The sequence below is a fragment of the Monodelphis domestica genome, chromosome 2 (assembly GCF_027887165.1).
Source record: "Monodelphis domestica isolate mMonDom1 chromosome 2, mMonDom1.pri, whole genome shotgun sequence".
In the NCBI taxonomy this organism is placed as follows: Eukaryota; Metazoa; Chordata; class Mammalia; order Didelphimorphia; family Didelphidae; genus Monodelphis; species Monodelphis domestica.
Genome location: NC_077228.1, coordinates 265,715,040 through 265,737,349, shown reverse-complemented (window position 1 = coordinate 265,737,349; position 22,310 = coordinate 265,715,040). Strand labels below are relative to the sequence as shown.

Below are 22,310 nucleotides of genomic sequence, written 5' to 3'. Positions count from 1 at the left end.
ACAGATGTTTTTCCAGAATGAAACATCTGAAATCTCCAACCAGATCTAGACTAATGCACACTTGCATCACTTGTTACAGCTAGCAGTGACAAATATGGAACTGGACATTGACCATCTCCTTAGCCAGAAGAAGGCCCATAGTTCCCATTTGAAATACTGGTCAGTTTGTTGATTTAAATTTACTTATCCTTTATTTTAAATATTATATTCCCGTTTTGTTTTTTTACTTTAAAATAAGATATGTGCAGTGTGCATAGGGATTTTGTTCATAGTTTTTTTTTAATAGTCCGATACTCCAACGGTCTGAGGGACAGTGAACTGGCCCCCTGTGTAAAAAGTTTGGGGACCCCTGCACCCAGCTGCCTCCCAAATTAACATTTTAAAAGTCTAAGTAGCTTCTAGATGATTTTTAACTCTTCAGCTTAATCTACCTCCATCAGAACCCACCAGATCTAGATTCTTGGTGACATTTTAGACCCAAAAAGGTTTTCTTGAATTAGCTGCTATTTATTATAAATTATATTTTAAATAATAAATTATAATTATAAAGCTGTTTTCTTAGTGAAAATTAATGTATCCTCAGTAGATCCGTGTGTTGGTCAACACCCTCCTCAGGGGGCGGGGGGGGGAACTATATAATTGTCATAAAACTCTAGTTTTGTAAAAGTTAAGAAACTTGCTACCTCCCAGAATTGAGGAAGTGAACTGCTTGGAGAAGGCACCATGGAGATGCTTGCAGAAAGCTCACACAGCACTGAAAGATCCAGAATGAACTTTGGAATATAGTGAAATTGAACTGTGGGGGGGTTGAACACATTTATTTTGTATGTATACTCTTATACCAAAGGGGACTGCCCCTTAACTGGCTTTTTGTCAATGTGTCTAGTAATCATTGGTTTTGTTCTCTTTCCCTTTTATCCCCAAATTATTGTAATTTATAAATACATTATGTTTATATGATCCATTGGAGAGACTAGTCTCCCCAGGGGTGGATTGTGTAATTAGAATCTGTTACCCTAAAAACCATTATCCCCAGCAAAACTATGATTTCCACCACCCTATTCACTTCCTGTTGTTATGTGCTAACGTAGACAGGATATAAATTGGGTGGAGTTCTGTGTTGTCTTGCTCTTCCCATCCTGTCAAGGCTTTGGTGGAGTGGGAACTTTTGAGCAGGTAGAATAACTTAGTCATGTGGTTCTATTTTGTTAGATAATAAACTTTATAATACTTCAAGTATTGGATATTAATTTAACTCTTACAATGGCAAGAAGGTACAGTAAGATGGTCAGGGTGAAAGGCTGGAAACATGGTCTGGTAGTATAGTGCTGGTTAGAGTAGGTTATCTTAGCCATGTGAATTTGCACTCATATTCACCAGTAATTTTGTGTAGCCCCAAGGGTGGGAGTTCTAGAACTTCCTTCTGATGTCTCCATGAAGTATTTCCTGATATCCCCAAATGAAAGTGTTATTTTCCCAATATTTTTTCCAGGGAATTTTTTATTTTATTTATTTTTTTTTGTCCCCATCATATTCTATTGTAGTGATGGCAAACCTTTTAAAGACCGAATGCCCAAATTGCAACCCTCACACTGAATGTGAGCCTCCCCACCCCTTACCCCAGATAGGGGAGGGAGGAAGAGATCCCATTGGGCTGCTAGGCAGAGGGGCAGGTCATGTGAGAAATGTACTCAGCTATGCATGGAGATGGGGAGGGGAGCAGCCCCCTCTTGCACGAATCATGGGTTCACCAACTACGGCACTATTATAGATAATGCAGAAATGCTATATTCCTCTCATCAGTAGAATATAAGGTCCTTGAGGGGTAGGGGTTAAGTAATTTTTCAATTCTGTATCCCCAGCACCTAATGTAGTACCTTACACAAAATAGGTATTGGATAAATATTGAATGCAACTGAAGTTGGCCATAGGAAAATCAAGAAGCTGGAGAAAAGAATAAAATGATATTGTAATAATCATCTGTAGACACAGAATGTGTTGTCTTTCAATACCAATGACAGGCAGGGCAGAATTAGCTGACAAGAAAGACTCAGAGTTGATTATGTTTGGAAAGTGGGAAGAAAACAGTAAGCGTGTAAGGCCCTGAGTGGTCCTAAATGAGACACTTATTATTGGGGAGATAAAATGTATCTAATTCAGTATTCAGAAATTTTTAGAAGTGTGAGCCTGGTAAAAATTTATCTTTTGATGATTATAAAACATTCTCTGCACATTTTGATCAGAACAGAAAATCACTGAAGGAACAAATGGAAGATTTCTTCAGTTGTTCAGCACAAGAATACAACCTTTTTTAGAATCAAAATATCTGTTAACTAGCTATGTTGGCCTGATTCTTAGTTCTGGAACTTTGTTCTCTTTTATCACATGCCAAAATTTAAAGTTATACTAAGCCCTTTTCTAATTATAAGACAAGTTCTGGACCTTGCTGATCAGTATATATTAGGATAAACATATTATTAGATCATTAGATAGGGGTTATGCCTCTTATATATTCCATTTGGCACCTAACTCAAAGAGCACTCAAACTATGAATATATATATCTGTCACAAGCTATGTTAACACAAGTTAGTTTGTAGATTGTGATGATAGAAACCACAAGTTTGTCCTACCCCTCTCCCTATTTTTCTGTGCAGGAAGTGGGGGCATGTTGCTGTAGGGCTTTTGGTGGGCTAAGCGGCTTAGTGGGCTTGGTATTTCACCTTGGATATTTTTCTGGATAGGTGAGAATTTCTGTACCCTTCCTTCATTTACCTTTTTCATATATCTCCATTTTTATTAAATTACATTGTTAAGAGCTACTAAATGGACTCCTGACTTGAGAGTTGATTTTTGTAACGGTGACTGCAATATTTTTATTTATATTACACTTGATAAATTTTATTTTCATTTATCACATATAATTTGTTTGCTTATTGTCTCTCCGACTGGATTGGGAGCTTCTTGAGGGGAAAGACTGTTTTTTTGCCTCTTGTATCCTAAGGACTCAGCACAGTGCCTGGCATATCATAGTCACTAACATTTGCAAATGAATATCAGGCCAGCTGTCAAATGAAAAATCAGTTTGGTTGTCAAAAGGAAGGAGAAAACAAAGTGTTGGTAGAGTTAAGGTACTGATGAAATCTAAAGTAAGTCAAGGTCTAATAAAAGGAAAAACAAATGGTAAATCATACTTGAAAGATGTTCAGCTTCAGTAGCAAATTAATGTTAAAGTATCATTATATATGTAATAAGTTGTTGTTCAGTTAAATCTGACTCTTTGTGACCCTATTATGGGGTTCTCTTGGCAAGGATTCTGGAGAGATTTGCCTCTTCTTTCTCCAGAGGATTATAAATAAGGTTAAGTGACGTGCCCAGGGTCGCATAACTAGTGTCTGAGGCCAGATTTGACCTCAGGACTCCCTGACTCTAGGACCAATGCTCTATCTACTGAGCCCACCTAGCTGTTTTATGTACTAAGCTAGTAAAATTAAATAAAAATGATGGTCTAATGTTATAAGGGGTTTGAGGACATTTAAAAAAAATTTAAAGGTATTTTCTAAATCCTCATCCATTTAACTCTTTATAGCCTTTGATGCTGTTGACTTTGATTCTCTTGGTTCTCCCTACCTGACTATTCTTTTCTTTCTTTTCTGTCTCCTTTGCTGGAATCCTCTTCTAGCTAATACCCTCTAATCAATGGTGTCCCTCAGGGTTCTATCCTAAACCTTCTTCTCTTCTCTCTCTAAGTAATTTCACTTCCTCTCCTCAGATTCTATAGTTTCAATTATTCTATGTTAATAATCCAGCCAGAATAGCTCAGTTGATTTCTAGGCTTTCACTTACTCTCTATTAGATATCTGAAATTGGATATTCTGCAGCCATCTTTAAACTCTACATGTCTAATGCAGACCTCCTAATCTTTATCCCTCTAACTCTCTGCTCTTCCTAATTTTATTAGTATCAATGCCACCATCATCTTCCCAGACATCCAGGTTCAGAACCTCAGGTCATCCTCAACTCTTTTCTCCCCATATATAATCAGTTTCCAAGTCCTGTCAATTCTGCCTTCAAGCATCTCTGGTATATGGGTCTGTCTTTCCTCTGACACTGTCACCACTCCAGGGCAAGCCCTTATCATCTAATCTAGAGACTATCTGGTTACTGATTGTTCTTCTTGCCTCAACTCTCTCCCCACTAAGGTCTAGTTCAGTTGTCAAATTGATTGTCCTACAGCAAAAGTCTGACCATGTCACCCCATGTTATTTCCTTTTCCCTCAAGGATCAAATATAAAATCCTGTTTGGTATTCAAAACCCTTCATGATCTATCCTTCCTACATTTCTAATAATTTTATACTTTACTCCTTGCCATGCATTCTTTAATATAATGAACACTAGCCCCATGCTAACAGAACACTTGGAATTTTCTGATTGACCCCCATTCCTGGAGTTCTCTTCCCTTACATCTTCACCTCCTGCCTTCTTTGGCTTTCTTCAAATTCCAGCTAAAATTCTACCTGCTATACAAACTTTTTTTCAACCTCCTTCTAGTGCCTTCCCTCTGTTGATTATAATTTATCCTATATGCAAGTAGGTGATGCAGAGGATAGAACCTGGCTTGGAGTGTTCAAATGTGGCCTCAAGCTGCATGATTGTAGGTAAGTTAACCTATTTACTTCAGTTTTTTCAACCATAGAATAATAATAAATAGCACTTATTTTCCAGTTGTTGTAAGGTACATTAAAATGGGGAAATATTTGTAAAGTGCTTAGCATTTTGCCTGGCACATAGTAGGTGCTTAATAAATCCTTATTTCCTCCCTTCCTATGTGTCTTATTTGTATGAATGCACATACTTACTGTAAGCATTGGGGATAAAATAAAATATAAGGTAGCTTGAGTTGGAGGATATTAGTGGAGTGGGGGGGGGGGAAGCATCAGAAAAGGCTTCAAGAAGATGATGTCTGAACTGCATCTTAAACAAACAGAAGAAACCTATTAGGTAGTGGTAAGGAAGGAGTACATTCCAGGAATGGAGAATGACCAGTACAAAGACAAGATCTGGGAGATTGAGTGGTACATGTATGGAAATGAGAATTGCAGAGTAGGATGTAGAGTAATGTATTAAAACCTTTACGATCTGTCTTAGTTCTAAGACAAAAGAGCAGGAAGAGCTAGGCAATCAAGGGTAAATGACTTGCCCAAGTTTACAGTTAGGAATTGTTCAAGATCAGATTTGAACCTAAGACTTGTCTCCAGGTCTGGTTCTCTATCTACTGAGTCACCTAGCTGCCCTTGTTTAGAATTTTAAAAGCAAAACAGATGAGATATTTTATCTTGGAGGTAATAGGAAGCCCCTGGAATTGGTTGAATAGAGGAATTAGATGGTCAGTTTGTGCTTAAGGAAAATTATTTTTGTAATAGTGTATTGGATAAACAGGATATAGGATATAGGATAAACAGGACTTGAGGCAGAGAGACCAATTAGGAGGCTGTTGCAATAATCTTAGGTGAGACATGATGAAGGCCTAAACCAAGGGTAGTAGCTGTGTGGGTAGATGTAAAGGTTAGATAGAAAAAGATAGAAAAAGCAAGATCTGGCAACTGATTTGGATTTGGAGGGTTGAAGGAAAATGAATTTAGGATAATGCTGAGATTAAAAATCTGTGTTTTCTTCAATAGAATCTTCAATAGAAATAGGGAAGTTTAGAATAGGTTGCAAATTCAGTTTTAGATCTGCTTAATTGTTTAATAAATCTCCTGAACATTAGTTTGTATTGTGCAATAGGCAGCTGGTGATATGGAACTGAAACAGAGATTGGGATTAGAAATTGTATGTGTATGTTAGTGTTTATTTCTAGGTGAATTCACATTCCACATAATTATGTAATGTATAATTAGAATCTGTCTCCCCAGAACTTTCTTTCCCAGCTTCCCATCTTTGTTATCACATTACATAAATGAAATTGTGAATGTATCTCTGCCTTCTCTCTTTTCCTGGGAACATGGTTTGAGGAGGTTGGGTGAGTGCCAGGCAGGAGAATTTTACTCACGTTATTTTCTTAGGTTTTCATACTTTTGTTCTTTTATTTCTTCAACTTCAAGTGATTAATAAATCTTATAAAATATAATATTTGGAGTTACTGGACATTAATGTAAATCTAACGTTTTTGGCAGACCACAAAAGTTTAATGAATACCCTCAATCTTTTTCACTACTCTTCACTTTTTACTCTCCTTAAGTCAATTCATTAGTATCTAATTCTGGACCTCAGAGGCTTTATTCCACTCTAAACTGGTAGAGCAGTTTTGAAATAGACAAAAGGACAGATTGGCCTCAAGGTAACAGCCAATGGTCTCATACTAAAAAGCTTTAGAAGCCCTAAAGCAGTGGCAGAGAAAACAGCCTAAGGAAAGCTGTGCAAGGGCAAGTGGACTTCCTCACCATCCCAGGTTTAGCAAAGGAAAGCCACTGGGAGCCACACTCCAATCCCCCTCTCCCTCCCCTGCCCATCTTGCACCCACCTCCCGGCTATATACAAGCTACTGCAGTCCAGGGAAACACAGTGTGGAGCAGCCAATCCATGCTATCCACCCCAACCCCAGCCTGGCTAATCCATGGGGGCTTTCATGCTCCTGGCTGTGGGGGTGGGGACTGAGGTATGATGGAGCCACTGGTTTTAGGAGGGGGAGGGACAGAACTCTTCTCCCAAACATTCCTTGTGGAACTCTTGCCCCTAGCCAGTACATACTATGCTAGCACCACCTATGGACAGGAAGTAGAATTGCAAGTATGGTTCAGTTTGCTGCCTATCTCAAACAGCTCCAGTTCCTGGAGACCATTATTGAGCTTTCACAGCTGATGGTTTTAGGATGTCTTTTCTTACTACCATTCTTTGGGTGTGCTTATCCTTGCTGTTAGAGTGAATAATCTCAAGATTTAGAAGGGAGATTCATCCCATTTACTATCTAAGCATAACTACTCTCTCCAACACATTCAATATGGGGTTCATCCACACTATGCTCAGTGTAGAAATTCCCCTTGGTATGGGAAACCCCAGAAGTGTGACCAAAGAAATCTAAGTGGATGCTGATACTTGGAAGGGAAAGGAACTTTAAAGAGTCTGGAGGTGAATTTTTACATTTTTCAGACTCCATTGCCTTATGGATGTTAACTGTTTCAGTTTATTCCCCTCAAAATAGTGAAGAAGTCTCTGAATCTCTGAAACACAGCTATCAGAATTGAGAAAGGACTCTTGAATTCATTACTCAAATTCCATCACATATATTTGTATTTGCTGATTGTTTTAAAATTTAATTTTGTTTTTTAAGTCCACATATCAATCTAATCTAATATCTTCTGTTTTGGCCATCAGCTATAAGTTCTGTTATATTGCCCTCATACCCTCCCCCTATGACTGGACTGAAGAATATACCATTATAACAGTCCATAAACAAGTTGGACAAACCTTTTTCCGTGACAAAACCATAGGTCCTTATTGATGCTAGGTTTGTCACCTGATCCATTGAGGTCACATGTTGCCTTAACAGCCTTTTGTTCCTTTTTGTCTTTGTTAATTGTCACGTAGATGATGATGGATGGACTCCGTCAAACTGGTTACAACCTGTATACAACCTTTGGAGAATTTAATGAGCTAAATCTCTCAATTGATTTCAAGGGGTCTTCAGAAGTGATTTTCAGATATCTAGTTGCATCACTACTGACTGATCATTTGCCTACCTTTGAGTTGTTTATAATAAGAGGTAAGGGTCCATTTAGTAGCTGAAATGAAGTGCAATAGCACTATTGTATTCCGCACCTCCGCATTTATAAAAATGTAACGGATGAGACATCAGAAGTGATTTTCACTGTTGTATTCCTTGTCTCTACGTTGCAATGGATGGGACATACAGACATGCTTTTTATGCTGTTACAGTCTCATACCAGAGGAGGGAGGTTTCCCAAGGGGCTTGGTTACCCTGTGATGAGTTATAATCTCATCTGGGAGGTGGGGAAGGATTTCCCAGGGGGCTTTGTAACCACTAGGTATTTTTTTTTTAATATTTGTAACTCCTCAGCTTACTCTACTGTTCCACCAGAATGATCAAGATTCTTGGTAACATTTTAGACCCAAAAGATTTTCATCAGCAGTAGAGAGGGGTTTTTTTTGTTTGTTTTTGTTTTTTCTGGGCTCTCCTGCCAAATTTTGGAATGATGGCAGTAATACACTTTGTTAGAAATATCTCAGTAAAGGTTGAAAGATTGGCTAGATCTAGAGAACTTGTGACAAGTATCCATAGATTTTTAAAATGTCACACAGTAAATGGCTATATAGTCTCATGTGAATCCTAATGATAGTGAGTTTGTTTGATATTGTCATTAAATGTGCTCTTGTGATTTTGGGAATTTTGGTACTTCTCTGAATGTGCATTAGCTGTTGTACTACTGTTTTATAAGGCTTTTACTTAGTGAAAATCATGTACTGAGGATCATGGCCAAGGTTAAAAAGGAAATGGATCTCATTTTTGGGTGAGAAACCTTTGTATTCTGCCTCTACTTGGCTGACACCTTGTCATGGAATGTGAACTATATATTTTTGATTTTTAAAAAACTGTATTATTATTTTTCCTTGTATGTACAAATAGAGTATTTGAGTTGTCTTTCTCTCAGTTTTTGTACTTGAAGCACATTTCCAGTATTAATAGTTTTTTTATTTTGCATTGATAAGTTTAAAGTGTCCATTAGCCCTAATTCAATGAATACCCAAAAGCTTTAGACTATGGAAACCTACCACTGATTGTTAAATATTATGGGATTTTATGAATGATTTGTCTGATTTCAGGAGAAGAGATCACAAAAGAGCCACTACATAGTGCCAAGTTGCACAAAGTTAACCTGCACAGTGCCTAGAAGCACAAGGTCAAGGAGACCTGCCAATCCTGGTGGGATTGATGAGATTCTGTGCCAAGACAGGGGACTTGAACTTATTTTGGGAATCAAGGAAGCAGCTATTTTCAATGTCATGATGCAGGATTCCCTCATGCCAGATCCAGATTTCTACCAAGTACCTCAGTTTGGCTGCCATTTTGGCTCCCCTATCCCTCAGAGAAAGGGGTAAAATCAGACCATGGAATGATATTTCCCTCCTGCTTCAAAATTTAGTCCCTTTTTCTCTCTCTTTCATAGTGCAGCAATTTTCTGTAGTCCCGGCTAATGATTGGGTAAGTGCATAATTGCTATAGGCTTGTGGCACATAAATCACTTTAATTGGGCCCTGATTCTAGGACCTGTTATAGGTTTATTCTTCTTTACTTGGACTTTTTACACACGAGATATTTTATGTTTCATACAGAAGTTATTTTTTCTCTTTTATTTGTTTTTTTTTTGATATTTTTGATTTTCTTTTCACAATTGATTCATATATCTCATAACTCAGCCATGTATCCCAGGGTATTTTTGTCATGGTATTATTGTCATAAAATTCTAGATTTCTAAAAATGTTTCTTATTTGAGAGTAATTTTAGGATAAGAAACTTGCTACCTCCCCCAATCAAGAAAGTGAACTACTTGGAGAAGGAGCCATGGAGATGCCAGCAGAAACTACACATTGGACCAAAAGATCCAGAATGAACTTTGGGATGTAGTGAATTGAAACTGTGGGAAGTTGAACACATTTATTTTGAATATAAACTCTTATGCCAAAGGGGATTGCCGCTAATTGGCTTTTTGTCAATGTGCCTAGAAATCATTAGTTTTGTTCTTTCTCTTTTATTTACTTCGTATCTCCAAATTGTAATTTCCCCTTAGAAAGTACAATATTGTATGTACCTCTAGTTAAAAATCTTTAGAGATATAAGTTGGTTATATGTACTGATTCATTGGGGAAACTGGGCATGTAAATCTGGGAGATTTATACATGCTCATTTCCCAATGGAATTACAGGGGAGGGTTGTATAATTAGAATTTGTCTCCCCAGAACTCTCTTTCCCAGCTTCCCATCTTCATTCTCATGTTATGTCTTTATGTTTTGGAGATAAAGTTGTGAGTGTAGCTTTGCCCTCTCTCTTTTCCCGGGAACATGGTTTGAGGAGGTTGGGTGAGTGCTAGGCAGGAGAATTTTACTCACGTGTTATTTTCTTAGGCTTTTAATACTTTTGCTTTTTTATTTCTTCTACTTCAAGTGATTATTAATAAATCTTATAAAATATAATACTTAGAGTTACTGGACATCAATTTAAATCTAACAATAAAGAGTTTAACTTTTCCTGTGTCATTAGAAAATAAAGAACCAACAGTTGTACCCTTTGGTCAGCCAAGCCCTTTCTAGAAAGGAATTACCCTACTCATGGGGTAGGGGACAGTAAGACCTGCCAATTAAGGAGTACCTGAATAGTTTTGTTTTCCCCTCTTCCCCCAGAATATATAGAACCGTCAGAAGTGAAAAAAGGTCTCAGTGATTATAAGCAGGGGTAAGAATAAGGGTTGGGATATCTGATATGTGTGAGTGTGATTCTAAACTATGTCGAAAAGTAGTTCATCCTTATCAGTTAAGTCTTCTTAGAGGTTGGATCTAAGAAATCTTTTAGAATATTGCTGATTTATCATAGATATCTACCATAAAACAAGCCTATAACAAAACTCTTGTTTTGAGAGTCTTTTCTGGAATTCAATAATGCCAGATACCTGAGGAGGGGAGGATACAGGATAAGGAAAACCCAGTGAATGTGATGGTGGTGGGGTCAATCTATGATCTCTGGGTGTACCCTGATTAGAGGTAAAATACGCTTATAGGGAAGAAGGATATGTTCTTCAAGAGGTTGAATAATGGCACTGTTAGTACTATGATGTCATATACCCTGAATAATCAATTACCGTAAAGACAAACCTCTTATCCTGAGATGGGAAAGGGCCAATATCAGTTTACTTAGTTGAAGACAGGTTGAAAATCCCCCATAATATACTGATTTTCCAAAGATGGATGCCCCATCCTCAGTGGATGATATGGTCCTGTACCTACTGCTATATTGCCCCCTCCCCCCATGTCCATATTAATAATGGATCCTGTACCCAATTTCTTATCATTTTTATAAGGGCATCAGCTTGATTATTTAGTTCAACAGAGAGCATACAATAGTCTCTTGAGGAGCACTGTATGTGGAATGGCAAAATTCCTTCATTGTTTCTGCCTTCAAAATGATGAACCTTTGTTGTTCTTTTCTAGGTACTGAGACATCCAGTCAGACTTACAGGCATCACCTAGGAATCAATACAGATGATCTTATCTGCTTTGTTTCTCAAGTGTGAAGGGTTAAAATTTTGGGTAGGAGTTTGACACAAGTAAAGAGAGCAGTTTGATAAACCACAAACACTTATTTATTCTGAGGAGAAGTTAGGACAGGAAATAGAAGGGAGGAAAGTGAGATGATCACTCTAATAGCTTATTACCTATGCCTAAAATCCAAATCCTATACTAAAATTTCTAAGAAACCCTAAATCTAACTGCCTTCGAGGGCAGGGTCTTCTTCTGAACTACACTACTCCTATCTGAAAATATATTCCTTAACTATCTACCTAAGCTAATTGACAAATATTGATCTACTACCACCTCCTTAAATTAGTATCTCAGTCCAAAATGTTAGAAATCAACTTCCAGATCCTCTTGATTGAGAGAGATCGACACAGAACCTCTACTTCCTAGGAAGCCAGAGAAAAGGAGCCCCTTTGCCAACCTAAACCTTTCTTTATATGTGATCCTCTTCTCCTAAGTAACAGAATCTTCAGAACTTTTACACAGAAGCCTATCAGTTCAAAGGCTCTTACTGAGAAATCTTTCTGCTCCCTTGCCTCTTAAGGAGACAGAGGGAAGAATTGAGAAAACTCTTTTAACATACCCCCCTGAGATCCATTGGGAGAGCAGTCTCCCCAAAGGATCTTACAAAAAAAACTATCTAACTCTATTAGAAACAGGGAGAAAGAAAGAAAGAGAGAGAAGGAAAGAAAGAAAGAAAAAGAAAGATCTTGACACATGCAAGACTCAAGTTACATACAGTTACAATTATTTATAGTTACAGAATAACAAAATTCTGACTACAGAAATAAGAATCTAAAGATATTAATTAAAATTCAACTTACAGTTACTATGCAAAAAAAATTATAAGAACATTATATACATATAATATCCTCCCTGAGGTGGGTCAACACTTATAACCCTTAGAAACATTTTATCTTTTAAGTATCACTTAGTTATCTTAACTATATATTAATAATTATTTCTAAACAGAAATTCTAAAACCTATAACATAACATAAATTATACACTTACTTATTGAGTATTATTTATTCTATTTCAAAATCAAACCTTTTATTGAAAAGCAAAATATAAGTTCAATGTCACTGAAAATATTGTCTAGTTGTAGTAGTCTTTGTACTCTTATTCTTGATGATCATTTTCGATGAAAGGCACCCTTTTCACATGAGATCAATGAATCTATGATGCTTTTCCTCCAATTTTGATTGCTCTAGGGGTTGTTAAAAGTACTTGGAATGAACCTTCCCAGGCCAGCTGAGTTGCTCCCATGAGCTGGAAATTCTTTATATAAACTGTTATCTCCAGGATTTAGGTTCTGTAGAGAAAAGTTTATAGGTCCAGCTTGCACTACGGCTCCTGATTCATGAGTTCTTTTATCTTGATCTGCAGATCTCTTATATATGTGGTAATAGTAGTATCTCCTCCTAACAATACTGTATATAGAGGGTTAAATGGTTTTGCATGAATAGGTGAATGACCAAATGGCATCTCAAATGGTGAGATGTGTAGATCTCCCCTTGGTCTATTTCGAAGGTAGAATAATGCTAACGGTAGAGCATCAGGCCATTTCAAATGTGTCTCAGAACATAATTTGCCAATCATGATCTTTAATTCTTTATTCATTCTTTCCACTTATCCTGAGGTCTGGGTGGTATGGCATATGAAATTTTGGTGTAATACCTAGGCATGAATATATTTGTGCTAAAACTGAATCTGTAAAATGTGTTTCCTGTCTGAATCATTTATTGCTGGTAAAGTAAATCAAGGTATGATTTCTTTTAATAATATTTTGGCTCTGAACACTGATATAGTTCTACTTGTTAGGAATGCTTTTGGCCACCTTGTTAGCTGGTTTACTATAACTAAACAAAATTTGTAATGTCCAGCTTTTGGCATTGTTATAAAATCAAATTGGAGATGTTTAAATGGTGTGTAGGCTAAAGGATGTCCTCCAAATGATTTTCTGTGAAATATATGTTGATTATACACTTGACAGGCTGCACAGACTCTGGAGGCAATGTTTGTTATGCCAGGGGCTATTTATGTTTTCTTTATAGAATCTACAAGGCCTTGGGTTCCAAAATGGCCATTTTTATTGTATTGATTGGCAAATTCGTTGACAAAAAGTTCCAGGAAGTATTGGTTTACCTTCTGATGCCACCCATACACCATTAATTTGTTTAGCCTTAAAGTTCTGTTTCCTTTTTTTAACCTCTTTTTCATTAAATGCCAGAGATAAATCTGATTCATTGAAGATTGTCAAATTTGAAAATCAATTCAGGGTTTTGCAGCAACATCTGCTTGGTGGTTTCCTCTTGAAACAAAGTCCGTTCCACCTTTATAAGCAGAGCAATGTACTATAGCCAGGGTTTCAGGTAGCTGAAAAGAACCTCATTTGTAATTTTTGCATTCGCAATTGTTTTGCCAGCTGATGTTAAGAAACCTCTGTGAAGCCAAAGGGTACCCACAGCGTGACATATTCCAAAGGCATATTTTGAATTGGTGTAGATTGTTGATTTTTTGTTTCTTGCTATTACACAGGCTTGTTTCAATGCTATTAATTCTGCGCCTTGTGCACTTAAATTTGATGGAAGTGAAGTAGACTACAAAGTTGCAAATTCTATTATTACAGTTGCTCCAGAATAATGTATACCATTTCTCATAAAGGAAGAACCATCCATAAACAAAACTGGATCTGCATTTTCTAAAGGAATGTCTAGGAGATTTTCACAAGTTTTTTTCTGCCATAGATACTCATGATTCACAACAATGCAATGGTTCTCCTGTGATTGGTAAATCTGGAAGCAATATAACAGGACTGAGTGTTGTGCAGCATTTTAAAGTGATGTTTTCTCTGACTAATAAAGTTGTTTCATATCTTGTAAGCCTTTGGTCTAAGAATGCCAGTGTTCTATGTCTTAGCAGCAATGTTTCAACTTCATGAGGGCATCCTCATTAGTCGGCATCCCAATACTAAATTTGAAGATTTTGTTATTGGTAAAGCTGTTGCAACTACTCCTCTAAGGCATGGTGATGCTTCATAAGCTATTGGGTCTAACTGAGATGAATAATATGCAATTGGACACTGATCAGGTCCTAAAGATTGTGTTAAGATGCCTGAGGCTACTCCTCTTCATTAATGTACATGCAGAAAGAATGGTTTCTTGAAATCTGGGATGCCTAGAGCAGGTGCAGAAAAAATTGCTTGTTTTAATTTAGTAAGTGCTGCTAGGTGTTCTGTATCCAATTTAAGTGGTAAAGTGACTATATTTTGTTAGTGCTTTAAGGGATTTGCTGATTTCCCCATAGCAAAGAATCCGTTGCCTGCAAAATCCTGTAGTTCCCCAAATTGCTCTCAATTGTCTTTTAGTTGTTGGGGGAACTCAATTTTTGGATTTCTTCAATAGGGTTAGGAGAAATGAAACGTGAATCTTCAGCTAAAACAAATCCTAAATACTCTACTTTTGGGAGATACCACTGAACCTCTGATTTTGAGATTTTGTCTTCTCTTATATAATTCCAATAGGAGATGTTTGCTATCTTCTTGGCATGTTGCAGCATTTGACAAGGCCAAGAGTGAATTATCCACAAAATGTATTAAAAGGCTCTCCTTAAAACTCGATATTTGCTAAATCTTGTGTCAAAATTTGGGAAAATAAAGTTTGACTTTCTATGTAACCCTGAGGCAAATGGGACCATGTATATATTGAGACCCTTTCCAGGTGAATGAATATGTTTTGGGAATCTTCATGGATGGGTATTGATAAAAAGACAGAACACAAATCTACTATGAAATATTTAATGGTACTAGGAATAGAGGAAAAAATAGTTGATGGGCTTGGGACAACAGGTTGTCTTGATAATGTGATTATTAATAGCTCTTAAATCTTGAACAAATCTATATACAGGCATTCCATTTTCATCTAGTTTTGGTTTTTTAATAGGCAAGACAGGTGTATTGTATTCTAATTTGCAGGGGATTTTTATTTTCTGTTTGATTAAAGAATTTATCACTAGGGTAATTCCCTCAATTGCTTCTTTTGATAATGGATATTGTGGGATAGATGGAGGTGGACCACCTCTTGTTCTAATTTGGACCAGAATAGCTGATTTAAATAGGCCTACATCAGTAGAAAATGTAGCCCAGAGAGATTCGAGTAAATCTGTTGGTATTTTAAAGGTTGGAGTTTTATCCATCTCATGATTATTTAAAAAGAGTACTCCCAAAGAGATAATGGACACAAAGACTTGTACAAAAATATTCATAGCTGCGCTCTTTGTGGTGGCCCAAAACTGGAAAACGAGGGGATGCCCATCAATTGGGGAATGGCTGAACAAACTGTGGTATATGTTGGTGATGGAATACTATTGTGCTAAAAGGAATAATAAAGTGGAGAAGTTCCATGGAGACTGGAACAACCTCCAGGAAGTGATGCAGAGCGAGAGGAGCAGAACCAGGAGAACATTGTACACAGAGACTAATACACTGTGGTATAATCGAACGTAATGGACTTCTCCATTAGTGGCGGTGTAATGTCCCTGAACAACTTGCAGGGATCCAGGAGAAAAAAACACCATTCATAAGCAAAGGATAAACTACGGGAGTGGAAACAGCGAGAAAAAGCAACTGCCTGAATACAGAAGTTGAGGGGACATGACAGAGGATAGACTCTAAATGAACACTCTAATGCAAATACTATCAACAAAGCAATGGGTTCAAATCAAGAAAACATCTAATGCCCAGTGGACTTACACGTTGGCTATGAGGGGTGGGGGGGGAGGAAAAGAAAATTATCTATGTCTTTAACGAATAATGCTTGGAAATGATCAAATAAAATATATTTTAAAAAAAAGAAAAAAAAGGAAAAAAATAAAAAGAGTACTGGGAACAAATTTAGAGATTCTTCTGGTACTTCTAATGTAATATTGCCACCTTGAGTACATATTATTGTGGCTCTTAATTTGCACAACAGATCTTTCTCCAATAAATTCATAGGGGAGTTAGGCATTCAAAGGAATCAATGTTCCATGGATAAAGGTCCTACAGACACCATTCATGGTGAAAGCTTTTGGACTTCCAAAGGAGTTCCACACACTCCAACAACACTAATCGAGCCAATAGAATTATAATTATAATTAGGTGTACTCAGCACAGATCCTGATGCCCCAATATCTAGAAGACAATTATATAACATATTTCCTACTTTCAGAGTTACATATGGTTCAGTGCTATCTGGGGGAGAATGGACTGGTATGACTGGTGTAATTATATTGGTGTCTGGAAAATCAAATGTTTCAATCTTTGATTCCAGGGTCCTTTCTCCCCTATTAAACCTCCATAAAGGTCTGTGTGCTCCTCTCTGAGATTTCTTTCATTGAGGAGAATTTACATTTTGGTTATTGCATGTATGTGCCCCATTACAGATATATTGTAACAAGTCATTTGCCTCGTTTTGGTTACTGTTTCTATCATTCCCATAGTTTCCATAATTGTTATTTCTGAAATTGTTTCTGTTGTTATTATTGTTTCTAAAATAGTTGTTCCTAGAATATTTATTCCTAAAGTTCCCACCATTATTCCTAAAATTACTGAATATTTGATTCCAGCATCAGCAATTTATCATTAGGTGTCTTCTTTTTCCATACAAGTAACACGTTGGCCTTTGGTTTGTATATTCTCACACTAGAGCCATAGTTAACCCAAAATTTGTATCCTTTTTTCAAGTTTATCAATTTTTCCCTTTAAGGCTTTTATCTCCTTTCTTAATGCATCCACCAAAACACCATCATGTTCATCTTTCCTTTCATTATGCCCATTATAAACATATACTGTCACTTCCTCAATTTATCCATGTCCATATTCATCCAGTTAGGACAACTGGTTTTGAAACAGTCCTTGACCACCTGGCAACAATTCTTCACAAACTACCTTCTCACTTGTTTAATTTCTCTTTCTCTGGTTAAATCTATATCTATGTATTTTCCTCCTAGTTCTATCAGTTGGTCCATATATTTTGAAGGATTTTCACCTATTTCTTGTTTTAATTTTTAAAATTTTGTCCAGGTTTCCAGTCTATCGGAACATGCTCTCATTGAGTTTAGTACTGTCTCCTTCCCTTGACACAATGTTGCATAATTTTGGGGGACATTAAAGTCCCAATGAGGGTCAAATCTCAGGCCAGTGAACTCCCCAATTAGCCTCATTTGTAAGTCTGATCACTTTATCTTTTTCTCTTTTGGTTAACAATTCATCAAGTAGATGTTCAAAATCAATCTAGGCTGGATTGAACTGTCTGCAAATTGTTTTCAGCTTTTTAATAACTGTTATGGATTCTTCCTCAAATGAAGGGGTGCTCTACTTAAATCCCTCAATATCCTGATGGGTAAATGGTCTTTGATGCCTAATAGTTACTAACTCCTTCTTCAGATTAAAAGTTGATACTTCTCTTACTGGGAGTAGGCTATTATCATCTTTTTTTTTCCTGAGGTTTAGTTTTAGTTACCTTAGTGGAGGGAGTAGAAACAGTAGCTCCCTTGGTGGAATTAGTAGGAGAGGTAGTAGGGGAGTCAAGTTTGGTAAACTGAGCTATAATTTCATTTTATTGCAAGATAGTGGCGGTCAACTGAGAGATACAATCTTCCAGATATGCAACTCTAATTTCAATAAGGTTCTTGTTCAGCTGTTCCCTTTTCCTTGATAAAATTTGACCAACTACTAGGTACAGTTGTTAACCTTGAATAAATCCCGACAAAACAAAAAAATCTATGAATAGTAATAGCTAGAGACAATCTAGGATAGTGAGATGTAATATCTCACTAAAGTTCCCTGGTAGTGGGAGTTGTTTGAGGTAAAGAGGAAACTCCTCCTGTACTAAGTACCATGACATCTAACACCATGGTTACGGTTTCTGCTTTTCCCTACTATTGATCAGAATCAGAAGATTAATTGATTAATCAAACTCCTACCTGGCTCACCAGGCTGTGAAGGGTTAAAATTTTTACGTAGGAGTTTGACACAAGTACAGAGAGCAGTTTGATAAACCACAGTTATTTATTCTGAGGAGAAGTTAGGACAGGAAATAGGAGGGAGGAAAGTGAGATGATCACTCTAATAGCTTATTACCTATGCCTAAAATCCAAATCCTATACTAAAATTTCTAAGAAACCCTAAATCTAACTGCCTTCGAGGGCAGGGTCTTCTGTCTCCCAGAACAGGCCTATCTGAACTACACTACTTCTATCTGGAAATACAATTCCTAACTACCTACCTAAGCAAATTGATAAACATTAATCTCCTACCACCTCCTTAAATCAGTATCGCAATAAAAAAATGTCAGAAGTCAGAAGCCAGATCCTTTTGACTGAGAGATCAACACAGAACCCCTACTCCCTAGGAAGCCAGAGAAAAAGAGTCCCTCTGCCAACTGAAACCTTTCTTTTCATATGATCCTCATCTCCTAAGTAACAGAATCTTCAGAACTTTTACACAGAAGCCTGTCAGTTCAAAGGCTCTTACTGAGAAATCTTTCTGCTCCCTTGCCTCTTAAAGAGACAGAGGGAGAGATTAAGAAAACTCTTTTAACACAAGACTCTTTCACAGGCCAACTTTGTGACTTGTGGCTTGGTCCACTGGGAAGATTTGCCATTCCCATTCCTCAAGGCATATTACTGAGTTAAAAGAGATACTGAGGGAGGCAATTAGATGGCTCAGTGTACTAAGAAGCCAGGCCTACAGATGGGAGGTCCTGGGATCAAATCTGGTCTCAAACACTTCCTAGCTATGTGACCCTGAGCAAGTCATAAAAAATAACTCCCATTGCCCAACCCTTAAAACTCTTCTGCCTTAGAAGCAATACGCAGTATTCATTCTAAGAGGGAAGGTAAGAGTTAAAAAAAAAAAAAGATACCAAGGTCCAATTATTTATGCCACTCTCATGGGCAGAACTGTCAGTTTCCCAAGTAAGCTTCCTAAAAAGCTAAATCCTCACCTATAGGTCCACTGATTTAGAGGGAAAGCAGAACATTGGAGTTGGTACTTAATTCTATACCACCAGTAAAATTATACCTTTTCATGAAGGACCCTGACACAAGAGGGGCTTGGGTAAGTAGAACATTATATTTCCATTTAACAGTAGAAACCACTCATCTTGTTAGATGTTAGAGGGACCATCTTGCATCAGTCAACTCATAATGTACAGTTCTTCAAGAGGGGGGATGGCCTGACCCAAAGTCTTTAGTAGCGTTAAATCCTAGTAATAGGCAAGCAAAATTAGTGGCCCCTTTGAAACCTAGCAATCATTCACTCTGGTCATCTACTGGTGCTTGCCAAAGGACAGAGACCTTCACAAATGGTCCCATAAGGACTGTTAAATGCATTTATCAGATGGGCTTACCTTGAACCTCACTGATCTCCTGGTTGGTAAAGGTCTCTGGAAACTTATTGCTCCTAGAACCTTTGATTTGATCAGACTTTCCTTATATCTTCAGCTTTTGATATCATTAAATGTTAGTCATTCCTCCATGTTGCTGTCTGCTCTGATCATCTTCTCTATTGAAGTTTACATAAAACATGCTCTTCCTTCAGAATAGGCACTTTTGCATTCTCCTGTGTCATGTGGTGACCCAAAACTTCAATTCTTCTGCCTAAGACCTTTATTGCTACTTTGATTGTCCTTTTTATTTTCATGTTGATAGGACTCAGATGGGAAAAGAAGACTGAATTGTCCACTTTAGATCTTCCAAGAAATTAATCTGTTCTGGAGCCTACTTAAAAGTAAATCTGCAAATAACTTGGCAAATAGAGGGTATAAAAATACCCAGAGGTGGAACAGAATTGTCTGGAACTCGGTATCTAAGCTTCCTTTTTGTATTTTAGGAAGTAAATATTAGTAGCTTAGTACAGACTACACCTGGAATCACCTGCATTTTCTCTATCCAGTGTATTCCCCAAAATTTAACCAAATGGGCTAGGCCAAAATTTCTTAGGGTTGTGCTCACACCACTTTATTATACAAAATACCACAGGGCCTCTGCCATTGTTGGCTTCATTTGGCTCAGTCAATACAGTAGTGGCTGACAATGCCTTCAGGAAGTAGGTCCCCTCAGCTCCGGTTTACCCACCAAAATGGTAACAATATGAAGGAAAATTATGAACAGCAAAGGTATACTCAGTTCCTTCCTAGGTAAAAGCAAATGGCTTCTGACTAGTCTCAACCTTGGGAATGGAGAAAAATGTATTGGTCAGATCAGTAACTCCCTACCACTAGCCTGGGGTCCTGGCCATCTGGGCCACTCCACTGATAAAATCAGGAAGGGCTGCAGTGATTATGATTAGCATAACAACTTTGCCTCCCTATAATCTTTTTTTTTTTTAAACCCTTACCTTCCATCTTGGAGTTAATACTGTGTATTGGCTCTTCCTCTGAGAACTGTCATAAACTATAAGAAAACCAACATGGCTATTACCACTGGAAATGGCATATAAATAGACTGCCCTATTGTACATACCAGAAAAACCCTCCCTGACCAAAACTGCCCTATATATGTTGTCTTTCTGAGGACAGGGACTGTCTTTGCTTTTGCATTCATATTTCTAGTTTAGCATAGTTTTGGGCACAAAGTAAGTATTTAATTTTTTAAAAATTCAAGTATGTGGACTAATAGGACATGAAAATAAGTATAAGAAATAACTGAAAAGGATAGAACACACATATATACAAACACACACATACCTCGATGACAATTTGGCAAATCAAACATGAACAGACATTATTAAAGATCAGAAGAGAATTTTGAAGGAGGTACATAAAATTTAATGTTCAAGAAACTTCATTAAGGGTGTTTGTGTGTGTGTGTGTGTGTGTGTGTGTGTGTGTGTGTGTGTGTGTGTTTGTGTTTGTTAAAATCAGAATAAAAAATCATTCAAAGCAAATGCCTTCCTGGTCTGCCAGAGCTTTAAGGGATTACTTAATAGAAATCTGCAAGGGAAATCAAGATTACTAATTTTATAGATTATGAAACTGAAGTCCAAAGAGGCTAATTTTAGCAAACTGCTTGTTGGTGGTAGAACTGCCATTACAATTTGAGATGCTAATGATTAATTTGGATAGAACTGTCTGGCAGGTAATTGAAATGGGGGCTGGATAAGTAAATTTATAGTCACCTGCACAGAGGTGATTAGTGAACTCATGTGAATAGATGAGAGTGAAGAGGAAGAGAAGTGTAGAGGGTCCAGGACATAGCCATTGGACACTCCAGCAAAGGAGATTAAGAATGTTTAAACAGGTTGGAGCAGTAGCAAGAAAGAGTGGTGTCATGAAAATGCAAATAGAAAAAAATATATAGGAGATGATGACAGTGTCAAATATTACAGAGAGGTCAAGAAAGGATAAAAGTGAGATAAGGCCACTGAACTCAGTAATTAAGAGATTGCTGGTAACTTTGGGAAAATCAATTGTCATTGGTGATTGGGGTCAGTGGCCAGATTTTTTAAAAACTCTTATCTTTTGTCTTGGAATAACTACAAATATTTGTCATATAGCTAAAAGTGTCTAAGGCCAGAGTTGAACCCAGGGTATGTAAGTGGCTTGAAGAGAGAAGGTTTAGAAAGGTCTCTGTGGGTAGGAGTTTATCTTTAGTCATTCAGGGATAAATAAAACTATTGGCATGCAATAATGAGAGCCCAGTTGAGGTTATATAACAAAACTTTGTAGTGGATTTGGTCAGTACAGTTGTGTGACTTCCTCCAGAAGAATTTGAACCTAGATGAAAGGAGTAGAGAAGGTGGGAGTAACCCAGAAGTAGGTTTTGGAAAGGTAGAAGTAATTACAATGGCAAGGCAACAAAAGACATGGGTATGAAGTCAAGACTGGGAAGGAAGAAAATGAGTCCAGAGTAGGGAGGATGAATTATGAAAACAGGGAGGACCAGAGGGCATGATGGTTTGGGAGTGAACTAGAGGCAAAGAAGGAATGATAAGTGGTTATAGTCTGAGATGAGAAGTTCT

At 37.3% G+C, this 22,310-nt stretch overlaps 1 protein-coding gene across 2 annotated transcripts in view; it reads right to left on the bottom strand.

Annotated features, from left to right (window-relative positions):
• TRIM39 (tripartite motif containing 39) overlaps window positions 1–22,310 on the bottom strand; it is a 55,501-nt gene that overhangs the window by 25,205 nt on the left and 7,986 nt on the right. The window lies entirely within an intron of this gene.